The following is a 5,830-nucleotide window of genomic DNA, read 5'->3' as shown; positions in this document are numbered from 1 at the left end:
TAATATTTTCTTCATTTTTCGTTTAAAATTTTTATATTATAATTAAGAAAATAATTAAAACCACTTAATTAGTTAAGAGGGGAAAAAGGGTGTTAAGGTAATATATATAATTAAAAAATAATTAATATTTTTTAATTTTCTTCAAATGATATCATTTAAAGAATTAAAATTCAGCATCATTTAATTAATTTAAAAAAATATATATTTCAACTGATAAATTTATAAAAATTATTATTATTTGTAACACTTCATTACCGGGAGTCAACTATTATCTCGATTTGACTGTCACAATTGTGTTTAGAAAAATTAATTTGAGGCCTTCAATTAATTTAAAATTATCCCTAAAATTAGGTGAAAAAATATATATAGATAAAATAATTAAGCATTTTATGAATTTCTAATAAAAAATGAAAAAATTATATTTTTCTAAGCAAATTCTTCCAACTTGAATTCCATGAGAGCGGACGAGAGAGAGAGCTTCAGACGAGGTTTCCAGAAATGAAGAAATTTGGCATGTGTGCGTGTGCGGGACACGCCCACACGCATTCATGAAGATGCAGAGTAATCAAATAACGTAATTGGAGGGCAAATAAAAGACCCTGTAACTGAAATGAACTCTCATGATCTCAAAGACCAGACAAATCATTCACCTTCATTCCTTTTGGCACTTGAGATTGTAAGACATTCATACAAACTGCTCACTAAACCAGAGTCAGGAACTGATTATCTTGTTGAACATGGTTTGAATGGAAATAATCCCCAACAAAACAAACATTTCCCTTTTACCCTTTGATAACCAGACCTGACTTGGCAGAAAAATAGGGCTCCCCAGGCCACATCTGTGATGATTTTGATAATGATAAAAATAAAATTATCCAAGTGAGTAGACAATTCGCTCGGACAACTCTGCACCCACAACCCTCTTATATCTATGTAACTGAGATTCCAAGTAACTCCTTTCACTGGCGCCAAAAAGCTCGTTGTAGATCCTATTATTGCGAGACATAGTAACAGGTGTAATAATTAATGAACATCCATGCTAACCAACTACTGATGACAAATGCGATCAAGGTTGAACAAGAAGCAATATGCATCATACAAGCTATATATCTATTAGTATCAACGGTTTCCTTACGAGAAACACAGATTTACAACTTCTTTAGTAGTGGAGATCATATTTCTGTTACCAAAGCATCCTATAATTATTTGACCAGTGATTGGAGTGGCAATTGTACAGAAAGAAGACCACAAATAGAACCGAGACTTAAAATGTGTGTGAGAGAAAAAGATAAAATAGTGTTAACATACCTTATATCTCACACGGGATCCTTTATACCAATTAAAATATCACCAACATCACAATTTTCCAATGTCTGACCACTTGTTTCTGGACCTGATTCATCATCAGAACTTTCAGATTCAGGTTCAATCATTTCTTCACTGTCATCTATAAGAACATCATTTGTGTCTTCATCACCATTGTCATTTTGTTGCACTTCAATGGCATTTTCAGCTGTTCGAGGTGGTAAAGACTCTCCATCTTGTAGAAGTGCATGATCTGACAAGACAACGTACGGCTTTCTATCAAGTAAAGGCCTTGCAATATTAAATGGAACCCACCTGCAGATAAAATATCAGCTCGTCAAACTTCGACTCACCAAAGGGCTGGCTAGTTTCAACAATGGGAAATGGGCATGTAACTTAGGTACACATGCAGAAAACTGAAAGCTTTGGCCTCATAAATGAAAGTTAAGCATGCATTTAAATGCAGAATATCAATGCAACAACCACACATTGACACAAATTTGTGGAGCTTGAGAATAGGCAAAGAGCGTGATTGGCAAATATCAAAAGCTTTTTCTGTTTAATCCTTTTGGCTTTCCATGATTTTTCTGATTTGAACCATTTTCAGGCACAATAACCAGGCCTCAACCTGACTGGGCTTGAACCTCCCAATTAATCACTCTTGCCCCCTCTATCCCCTGCCCTCCTAGAACCAAAACAGTGAGACAGGTAGAAGATTAAATTCTTTCCTACACATAATACGTTTAACACTTAATCCAAACTTTCTACCCTGCCGAGCTTGCGTATTTGCAGGGATTCTATCTGTTGATAACAAGACCTGACCATGCAACTGCAAACTGTTTGACCTAAATTTCCCCATGGGAAGGTTATATATCATGAATTGATCAGAGAAACAGAAGTTTGGAAGGCCAATCAATGAGAATACAGTAGCTTATTTTACAGGCTAAGAATACCATAATATGACATCTCAGAACAGGACCCATCACTGAAGATTACTTATCACATACACTGCCAGCTGATGTCAAAGCAGAAGTTAAGGTAATGCCCTTAAATGATACCCACAGGAACCTGTTGAATCTAAATGCTGCACTCAGAAGTTTTGAGACTAATCCTACTAAGTCTAGAAGCTACAAAGCGGGTAGAAAGGCTCACACCCATTATTTAATAGTCATTTGCTTGATGTGATGAGCAACTTACTGGTAACGGAGAGGACAGAGAAGTTCAGATGGGCGATATGCTGCTTTATATCTCATCTTGCTGCAGGAATGAATATAATAGCCAAGATAATAATACTGAAGACTAGGGCAATGGACTTGATTCTCCTTCACCCAACCTACTTCCTGCAATGCTGAATACTTGCCCAGTGATAGGAAGGCAAAATCAGGATCCCAGAATAGATATTTACTAGACAAACATTTAGGAAGAATATCAATCACACCAACAGCAATTAGCTTGCCATCAACAACATATTGCTGATGAAAGGAGCCAAATCCACAAGGAGGAACTCTTCCATCACCAGAAGGTGGGACAGAAACTAAGGGCGTATCAACCAGAAACATCCTGTATGAGCTTTCAGTAACATGATCTGGTGTATCATTATGCATTTTCATCTGATATCTTCTATACAATGCAAATTCTTCTGGATCAAAACTGGATCTTTTCAAACGGATCTCCAACTTCCGCCTTTTCCCTTGAGGATGTTTGGCACTCCTCATACAGCAGGCTTTTCTTTTACAACCTGCAGCAGATTCTTTTGAGCCAATAACAATTTGAGCACCTTCACTGGAAGAAGCTTGTGTTGTAGATGTATAAAAATTAATGTGTCCATTGCAAGCACTGATTGAAAACCCGCTAGTTTCTGTCAACTGGCTTAAAGAGGCAGCCAGCTTTTCTGCAATAACTTTAGGAGAGACAGTGTCATTTTCTGCATCATGCCTCATGACCCTTTCAGCTGCTTGCACCCGCCTTATAGTGGCTACTATTTGAAATGCAATATTGCTGGAGTACATGAGATCTTCTGCTCCAACTAGCAGCTTTCTTTTGGCTTGTGAAACCTGTTTGACAGAAGCATTTGGTAATTGTATATTGCAAGGAAACTCTCCACTTTCTGCACAAGAATGGATTGCCTTGTCAACTTGATCCGACAGATAATTAACAATATGTTCTGCCCTATTCTTCTCCTCATTTTTAGCGGACAAAGATTCCTTTGTTCCTGAGCTTGAAACTTCATGACATGCACAACTGCATTTACCTTTGGAGATATCTGCATCATCTACAACCTCCACTGTTTTTTTGACATCCAGCGTGCCATCTAAAAGCCTAGGCATTTAGCAGCATCAGTAATCAGTATGGAACTATAGTTCATTTATCAAACAAAAATGCATTCAATATTACTCAATCTGGCTACAAATTTTACGAGCCATTCCAGAATAATTCAAATATCTGTCAACAAATGAAAATTGACAATTCCAACATTGGTAGAAGAGCTTCCTAATTTTTGGTGATTCAGCAGCTCATATTTTTCAATATCTTTCAGTGGGAAAATTGACGATATCTTCTAAGTCATAATATGAAATTCACTTTAATGAAATGAGACAAAGAAGGGGTACCTTTGCATTCTTCTAAGGACTCGAAGTTGCTCCTTTGAAGGGACAAAATCACTTGCCCTCAGTCGAATAGTATAAGATGGGCAGCAAGTCTTTTCCATTTCAGGTTTATAGAGGAAACAGCCAGATCTTCTCCATCCTCGGTCAAGGAGATCTATCAAAGGAGCATTAAATTAAAAGAGAATTAAACAAATAAAATATTCCAATATTCCCATCAAATTTTGCACAAAACTTGGATTGACAGATACAAATGTAAGGTAGCAAAGCAAAAGAGAGATTACAAAAAAAAAAAAAAAATCTGAATCACCTTACTAACACAATCTTTAGCTAAGATTGATGCCTCAACATTTTACAAAATTACACTCTACAAACTAAGATTGAGGCAGCATAAAGTACAATAGAGCTTCCTATATATGTGTGTGTGTGTCTGTGTGTGTGTCTATATATATATATATATATAGATATATATATATATATAAAATAAGAGAACAAAGAAGATGCAGATCAAACATACCTTGATAGTCATCAACCGTAATGCTGCGTGCCCACAATCCTAAAAAAACAAGGAAAAATAACAGGAAAACAAAAATCATCAGGTTGATGTATGGTTAACAATAATCAAGTGATTGCAGATAGAAAACTTAATTGAAGGAACTAATCAAACTCATATCTTTGGGAATATTTAGTAATCTACTTGTCATACAATTGCATTAAAGCTATCAAGCATATCAAACTTACCCAAATTCAAATTAGAATTTCAGCATTCTTCGACTGTGGAATCAAACAAATTGCATTTGAATACAGCAAAAGAAAAGAAAAAGGAAGAAGTTACAATAATCCATGGTTTAATCGTCAACTAATCGTGCCTAACAGAAATCCCAAAACTGACTTCATCTTAATCAATACGTAACATTCTAAAAGCAATCAAAATTAAACAATTTTTTTTAAAGGAGAGCTTTTTCAACATTTTCATTAACGGACAAAAAAAAAAAAAAAAAAAAAAACTCACGAACCATGAGAGATACTGGTGCGGCCAGCGGATTTGCAATAACCGCAGGAGCTCCGGCAGCGACCCCAATCAACCACGACGGTTTCTCCCCTGCTATTGCTGCTTTTGCTAGTGCTAGCTTCGCTTCTTCTCATCTTTCCAGCCATTTCCCTATCTCTCTCTCTCTCTCTCTCTTCCTATGCTTGGAATTCTCGTTGATCACCACCTAACTCTTTTTCACGGTTTACCGTATTAAAACGCCACCGTTCCCCCTTGTCCCATTCCCCTTTGAGTTTTTATAGAAATGAATACAGGGAGAGAAGATGAGTCTATTCTATAAAAAGGAATAACTTCCCCATGTGGAGAAGTTTTGAGTATTTTCTTGGAAGTCCTTTCTGTTTTTCCAATTTATACTTCTACCCCAATCTCTCTATATTAATTGAATTCTACCCCTAAAGTATTTGAATTCGTATAAAATAAACAAAAACTTGAATAAAAAATTTAATTTGAATATTATAATATTTGATTTAATTTACAAGAGAAATTGGATATTCAAATTTATATAATTTAATTATATTTTATATTTTATATAATATTTAAATAATAATTTATAAATTTATGCTCAAACTCGAGTTTGTTTGTTATTACTTAGATTTCATGTAAAATTAATAAATATATTTATTTAACTTTTTAATGGTAGGCCCTTTTTTAGCATCGCGGAGGAGATTTGAATATTCCATTGAATATTCCAACTTAAAAAAGAAAATTTATTCAAATTTAATCAAGTTTTGAGCTTTCTTTATTTTATTTTAATAAATTGTAATAACTTGAATTTTAAAAATATAAAATTTACATTTTTATATATGATTTGTAAATATTATTTTAGTATTATTTAATTAATTTATAATTTTAGTAAAACTTTCATTTATAT

At 34.4% G+C, this 5,830-nt stretch overlaps 1 pseudogene; it reads right to left on the bottom strand.

Moving 5' to 3' along the window:
• Nucleotides 1-606: 606 nt before the first annotated feature.
• On the bottom strand, nucleotides 607-5,215 carry LOC110660798 (arginyl-tRNA--protein transferase 2-like; annotated as a pseudogene).
• Nucleotides 5,216-5,830: the final 615 nt, after the last annotated feature.

The sequence above is a fragment of the Hevea brasiliensis genome, chromosome 8 (assembly GCF_030052815.1).
Source record: "Hevea brasiliensis isolate MT/VB/25A 57/8 chromosome 8, ASM3005281v1, whole genome shotgun sequence".
Lineage (NCBI taxonomy): Eukaryota > Viridiplantae > Streptophyta > Magnoliopsida > Malpighiales > Euphorbiaceae > Hevea > Hevea brasiliensis.
Note: the sequence above shows the minus strand (reverse complement) of the source record. Positions and strands in the feature narration are given on the sequence as shown.